This window comes from Sapajus apella, unplaced genomic scaffold, assembly GCF_009761245.1.
Source record: "Sapajus apella isolate SASKATOON/1434 unplaced genomic scaffold, GSC_monkey_1.0 scaffold1740, whole genome shotgun sequence".
In the NCBI taxonomy this organism is placed as follows: Eukaryota; Metazoa; Chordata; class Mammalia; order Primates; family Cebidae; genus Sapajus; species Sapajus apella.
Window position 1 is genome coordinate 5,269 of NW_022438666.1, and position 7,754 is coordinate 13,022.

The 7,754-nt window shown below is 41.4% G+C and overlaps 1 pseudogene; it reads left to right on the plus strand.

The window, feature by feature from the left end:
- Window positions 1-718: 718 nt before the first annotated feature.
- On the plus strand, window positions 719-4,001 carry LOC116546952 (annotated as a pseudogene).
- The last annotated feature ends 3,753 nt before the right edge of the window (window positions 4,002-7,754 follow it).

Below are 7,754 nucleotides of genomic sequence, written 5' to 3' on the forward strand. Positions count from 1 at the left end.
GACTGGGAGGGATAATGTTAGGAGAAATACCTAATTTAGATAACAAGGGGACAGAAGCAGCAAACCACCATGGCACATGTATATCTATGAAGCAAACCTGCACATTCTGAACATATACCCCAGAACTTAAAGTATAATTTATAAAAAGGAAGTCCACTTTTTCATTTGCTCACTCACTCACTCACTCAGTCACTCATTTTCTCACTCAACAACATGTCTTAGACTTATCTAAATCTGCAAGACTAAAAGACTTCTCTGGTTTCCTTTAACTTTCTAATTCTGCTAGAATTCTAGAGAGAGCACATGAGACAAATGAAAAGGATACCGATGGAAGAGATAAAAAAATTATGCACTCCCTGATACTCACTTTTCCTCAGCCTCAATTAGGCCCCTGCCATTGCAGATGATCATGCAGGGGGTTAGGAGACTTTACAGAGAATAAAAGAAACAGCAAAAATACATCAGAAAGACAAGAGTTACTTACTAGTCATAGACAAGGGTGAGTCCTTCAGTACTTGGAGAAAATTCAACAGTGACTTTAAATTCCCCATTTCAAATATATCCTCTGTTTTCTTGCCTTTCCCTTAAAATGTCTCTGAATAAGCTTCCTCTAACTGCCAGTGAAAGATAGCAGGCCTGATTTCATTGAATGCAACTGTTTTCAGTCCCAGTTAGAGGTAGGGTTCGTTCTACTTAAAATAATAATCAAATTGTATTTTGTTTCTCCTCACAGGGTATCTGGAAGTTTGACTCAGAATGTCATAAAAAGTATGGGAAAATGTGGGGGTGAGTATTCTGGAAACCTCCATTGGATAGATCTGCTTCTGTGATGAGGTTACCCCACTGCACAGAGGATAGTCTCTGTCCAGGGCTTTATGGGATGAAGCTCTTGTCAACTTAAATACAAACAGAGAGAGGTTCTCTGAAAGAAGATGACAGTTATTTAGGGTATTGCAGTGGGAGTCTGTGCGCCGTCTGCAAATTCAGGGAGGTAAAGCAAGACAAAGATGCTCCATATGAGGAGCATTTCATAACTGTTTTGAGATAATTACTGTTAGTTGCAAAGATCAGTAACAAGGGCGGTGCCACACCAAGGTTAAACAGGCAGTTGCTGGACAGGTGTCCTTCCAGAAATATTTTAGTGCAAAAATTGAAATGGCCTTTGTGCAAAGTTGTGTTTTTTGTAGAGTCTTGTGATAGTTTTGTTACTAGGAACACAAGCATGAGAATCCTCTCTTTAGAGCCGTCTTGGGATTTGTCAGGTTTAAAAAAGTAGTGAAGTCACTTTGGTTCTGACAATGTTCACATTTGCTATTGTAAAATTTTCAAGGCTTGTCCTACCAAGGATCCATGTCACCAGGTGTTGAGGCCTTCAGTCTCAACTAGGCTGGAAGCAGTGTGGTTACAACTCTTCTGCAGGCTTTGTTGGCTCAGGGACTCCCAGCATTGCCTTCTGTCCAGTGGCTGCCATTCCCCTTTTCTTTTTTTCTTCCTTAGGTGCCCTTTTCTCACATGCATTGTCTCAGACTCTTCTAATATGTGCTCATGAATGCATGGCATCATCTCCTTCCCACATCGATTCACTTCCAATTAAAAGCATAAACTCTTTCATTTAGACATTGGATTTAACAGGTGCTTTTGAAAGAAGAGTTGAGACATAACAGAGAAACAGACTGGGAAACCATTTATGTTCCACTTTTTTAAACTTTCTCTTCAAGTATGGAATTTTTGATTCCGCTTTGCTTTTTAAATTTAAGCCAAGACTTTTTAATAGAAGGATATACAAGTACTTATTGGTTTATACCATTTTGCTTACTTTGAAGAAGAGATGCCGAATATTCTTAAATCATTGTGTTCCCTGGGAGCTGATGGACTGTGATTTTATCAGGTGGCCTCAGCCAATTGCAGCAGCTGTTCCCTGTCAGAGGTGCTAGAGGTTTGGTGAGAGCAGTGGAGGAGGTGCAGTGGTGTGTGTGTTCACTAGAAGCAAGTGGGAGAAGACTTTGCCTCTTTGTGCTTCTTCATCTTCTCTCACCAAGTCCTCAGAAACCACAGTGCTGGCTACTGGGTGCTGTGGAGCTGGTACGGCTCATACAGGCAACACGACTGAGTAGAAAGAACACACAGCTCAGGATGTCCATGGGCCCCCACACCAACTGCCCCTTGCAACATTTACTCTTGTGAGCATCTGATGATTTACCTGCCTTCAGTTTTTCATGGAAATAATATTCTTTTTGATAATGAAATGTTTTAAACATATGAAACATTATGGAGAGTGGCATAGGAAATACCCATGTATGCACCACCCAGCTTAACAAATGCTCGCCTGTCATTTCTAAACATGATCTCTTTCAAGAGCTCTTTTGTCTTTCAATGTCCCTTCCTTGTTTGAGCCACATTACCCTTCATTGTATGAAGACTTGGGTGGCTCCTGTGTCTGACTCTTGCTGAGTGTCACATCCTAATGAACTAGAACCTAAGGTTGCTGTGTATGGTACAACTAGAGGTATGGATTACACAACATCAGGATCAAAGTCTGACTTCCTGGGTGTGGCTTCAGCTGAAGAATCAGGCTAGTGAAGTTTAATCAGCTCTGTTGTCCCCACACAGATCATATGATGGTCAATGCCCTGTGCTGGCTATCACAGATCCCGACATGATCAAAGCAGTGTTAGTGAAAGAATGTTATTCTGTCTTCACAAACCGGAGGGTAAGCATCCATTTTCTGAAATTTAAATAATGATTGATTGAATGATCTAATTTTTATTTTGAAAAAAACATATATATTCACAGAAAGTTACCTAAAAAATGTACAGGAAGGTTCCATGTACCCTTCATCCTGTATCCCCCAATGGTAACATCTTGCAATCTTGCATAACTATAAATATAGTATACTCATATTATTAGGTTGGCATGAAATTTATTGCAGTTTGCCATTTAAAAACTGCAATAACTTTTGCACCAACCTAATACTATAGTACAGGAAATTGACTTTAATATAGAGTACAGAGCTTATTCAGATTTCACCATTATACGTGCCCTCATTTGTGTGTGTTTTTGTATGTGTGTATTTCTAAGCAAATTTATCACATTCATAGATTTTTGCAGTGACCAGCACCATGAAGATGCGACCCATTCTGTCACCATGTGGCTCCCTCCTGCTATCCTACAGTCACAATATGGAGTTTGTGTTTTTCTCTGACAGGGTCTATATTCATAGTAAACCTTTTTTTTTATTTTAGGAGGCCAATGTATTAATATTTCCTTTTATGGGTTTTTCTTTTGGTGTCAGGTCTGAAAATCCTTTGCCTCACCCTCCTTCCTACATTGTTTCTTCTAAGAGTTATATAGTTTAACACTTTACAAAATGTAACTCTCTTACCCATTTTGTGTTAATATTTGTATAAGCTATGAGATTTAGATCAAGGTTCATTTTTTGCGGACTGTGGCTGTCCAAATATTCCAACACCATTTTGGGAAGGTGAGCATATTGTCAAAAATCAGCTGAGCATATTTTGTGCATCTATTTCTTATTGTTTATTCTGTCCCACTGATGACTGTGTTTACACCAATATCACACCACACTGTGGTGACTCTAGCAGCTGTACAGTAACTCTTATCATCATATAGAAAGATTCTTTCCACTTTATTAATTTACATTTTCAAAATGGTTTTAGCTTTTCTTGTCCCTTGCCTTTCCATAAAAATTCAGAGATGTTCAGCCTTTCCTTCACACTCCACACCCAGCAAGTTTGTGAATCATCCTGCCAAAGCTTATTTATTTTTCCACTTCTCTCTCTTTTTATTGCTGCCACCACGTCAATCTGCCTGTGCTGTTATGGTAGCTTCCTAAATGGCTCCCAGCTTCTAAATGTCCCCGGTGCTAAGCCATTCTCCAAGCAGGATTCAGGATAGTCTTTTAAAACCGTAAATAGGGCCTTCGGATCCAAGATGGCCATGTAGGAACAGCTCAGAGTTGCAGCTCCCAGTGAAAGTGCAGAGGGTGACTGGACGCTGCATTTTTATTGCCCATGGACCAGGAGATTCCCAGGCGGAGGAGACCCACGGGTCGCCAGCACGGCTGTTTTGGCCAGCACAGATCTTTTGGTTGGCGCGGCTGCTTTGTTGGCACCCTGGCCAGCAGTTCTCCATACAAAATGCACTGGTCCGGGTGCCCTTTAGGCTGGTGATTGGAGCCCCGGGAAATCACCCATACATCTGATTAAAGAGGGGACTGAACAGGAAGCCAGGCCAGGAGATTCCTGGGCAAAAAAAGCACCACTCTCAGCGCCACTCTTTAAGCCAGCGCAGTGAGTTGCAGCATGGGAAATCACACAGATCCCGGTGCCTTTTCAACAGGCGACTGGAACACCAGGGATAGAGTTTACTGTTCAACTAAAAAAGAAAAAAAAGGTTCTGAGGCAGGGAGCCAGGTTATCAGGCTCGGCTGGTCCCACCCCCACAAAAGAACAGCAATCAGAAACTCTCTGGATTGAGAGTCTCACAGCAAGCGCAGCTGAACCCGGGACGGTCCAGCTCTGTGGGGGAGGGGCCTCCGCCATTACTGAGGCACTCCACCAATACAGAGGTAGTCCGCCGCTCCTGAGGCAGCCTGCCATTGCCAAGACAACGCACTGTTGCCAAGGCAACCTGCCATTACAGAGAGAGTCCGCCAATACAGAGGTGGGCCACCATTGCCAAGGCAGATCTAACTACACCCATATAAACAGGACTGCAGGGAAGTTCACAGGGCAGCTGGTTGGAGCCCACAGCAGCTCAGCAAAGCCTCTGCAGGCAGACAGTGACTAGGCTGACTCCTTGCTGGGCAGGGCAGCCCTGAAAAAAAAAAGGCAGCAGCACAACAGAAACTCATAAATACAGCCCTAACTCCCTGGAAAAGAGCACCTGGGAACAAAAAGCGGTTTATGAGTTCTGCTGCAGCAGACCTAAAGGTACCTGCCCACCAGCTCTGAATAAACAACGAAGCTCACAGCTCAACTCGAGCTCCTATAAAGGACAGACTGTCTCCTCAAGCAGCTCCCTGACCCCTGTATATCCAAAGAGTCACCTCATAACGGAGAGATCAGACTGACATTTGGTAGGTATCCTACTGGGACAAAGATAGCAGAAGAAGAAACTGGTAGCAACCCTTACTGTTCTGCAGCCGCTGCAGGCGATCCCCAGGCAAGCAGGGCCTGGAGTGGACCTCAGCAGTCCTACAGCAGAGGGGCCAGACTGTTAGAAGGAAAACTAAGTAACAGAAATAACTTCATCATCAACAAACAGAACATCCGCTCAGAGACCCAATCTGAAAGTCAGCAATTACAAAGATGACAGGTAGATAAATCCATAAAGATGGGAAGAAACCAGTGCAAAAAGGATGAAAACACCCAAAACCAGAACACCTTTCCTCCTACAAGGGATCACAACTTCTCACCAGCAAGGGAACAAGGTTGGATGGAGAGTGAGTGTGATGAAATGACAGAATCAGGCTTCAGAAGGTGGGTAGTAAGAAACTTCTGTGAACTAAAAGAACATGCTCTAAACTAATGCAAAGAAACTAAGAACCTTGAAAAAAGATTTGACGAAATGCTAATAAGAATGGACAACTTAGAAAGAAATATAAGTGAATTGATGGAACTGAAAAACCCAACATGAGAACTTTGCGAAGCATGCACAACTTTCAACAGCCGAATTGATGAAGCAGAAGAAAGGATATCAGAGGTCGAAGATCAACTCAATGAAATAAAATGAGAAGGCATGATTAGAGAAAAAAGGGTAAAAGGAATGAACAAAGTCTCCAAGAAATGTGGGACTATGTTAAAAGACCTAATCTACGTTTGATAGGTGTACCTGAATGAGACGAAGAGAATGAATCCAAGCTGGAAAATACTCTTCAGGATATTATCCAGGAAAACTTCTCCAACCTAGCAAGGCAGGCCAATATTCAAGTCCAGGAAATACAGAGAACACCACAAAGATATTCCTCACGAAGAGCAACCCCAAGGCACATAATCATCAGATGCACCAGGGTTGAAATGAAGGAGAAAATGCTAAGGGCAGCCAGAGAGAAAGGTCAGGTTACCCACAAAGGGAAGCCCATCAGACTCACAGCAGATGTCTCAGCAGAAACCCTACAAACCAGAAGAGAGTGGGGGCCAATATTCAACATCCTTAAAGAAAATAACTTTCAACCCAGAATTTCATAACCAGCCAAACCAAGCTTCATAAGTGAAGGAAAAATAAAATCCTTTGTGATCAAGCAAGTACTCAGAGATTTTGTCACCACCAGGCCTGCTTTACAAGAGCTCCTGAAAGAGGCTCTACACATAGAAAGGAACAACCAGTACCAGCCACTCCAAAAACATGCCAAATGGCAAAGAGCATCAACACAATGAAGAACCTGCATCAAATAATGGGCAAAACAACCACCTAGCACCAAAATGGCAGTATGAAATTCACAAATAACAATATTAACCCTAAATGTAAATGGACTAAATGCCCCAATCAAAAGACACAGACTGGCAAATTGGATAAAAAGACAAAACCCATCGGTGTGCTGTATCCAGGAAACCCATCTCACATGCAAGGTTACACAAAGGCTCAAAATAAAGGGATGGAGGAAGATTTACCAAGCGGATGGAGGAAGATTTACCAAACAAATGGAGAGCAAAAAAAAAAAAGCAGGATTTGCAATTCTCATCTCTGATAAATTAGACTTTAAAGCAACAAAGATCAAAAGAGACAAAGAAGGACATTACCTAATGGTAAAAGGATCAATGCAACAAGAAGAGTTAATGATCCTAAATATACGCACCCAATACAGGACCACCCAGATACATAAGGCAAGTTCTTAATGACTTACAAAGAGATTTAGACTCCCACACAATAATAGTGGGAGACTTTAACACCCCATTATCAATATTAGACAGATCAACCAGACAGAAAATTAACAAGGATATCCAGGACTTGAACTCAGACCTGGACCAAGCTAACCTAATAGACATTTACAGAACTCTCCACCCCAAATCCACAGAATATACATTCCTCTTAGCACCACATCACACCTACTCTAAAATTGACCACATAATTGGCAGTAAGTCACTCCTCAGCAAATGCAAAAGAATGGAAATCGTAACAGTCTCTGAGACCACAGTGCAATCAAGTTAGAACTCAGAATTCAAAAACTAACTCAGAACCGCACAGCTTCATGGAAACTGAAAAATTTGCTCTTGTTTGTTGACTGGATAAACAATGAAATGAAGGAAGAAATAAAGATGTTCTTTGAAACCAACGAAAATGAAGAAACAACATACCAGAATCTCTGGGACACATTTAAAGCAGTCTCTAGAGGAAAATATACAGCAATAAGATCCCACCTGAGAAGAAGGAGAGATCAAAAATTGACACCCTATCATCAAAATTGAAAGAGCTAGAGGAGCAAGATCAAAAAATCTCAAAACCTAGCAGAAGACAAGAAATAGCTAAGATCAGACCAGAACAAAAGGAGATAGAGACACAAAAACCCTTCAAAAAATCAATAAATTCAGGAGCTCGTTTTTTGAAAAGATCAACAAAATAGACCACTAGCCAGATTAATAAAAAATAAAACAGAAAATAACCAAATTGATGCAATAAAAAATGATAAAGGGGATACCATGACAGATTCCACAGAAATTCAAACCATCATCAGAGATTATTACAAACAACTCTATGCACATAAACCAGTAAACCTGGAAGAAATGGATAAATTC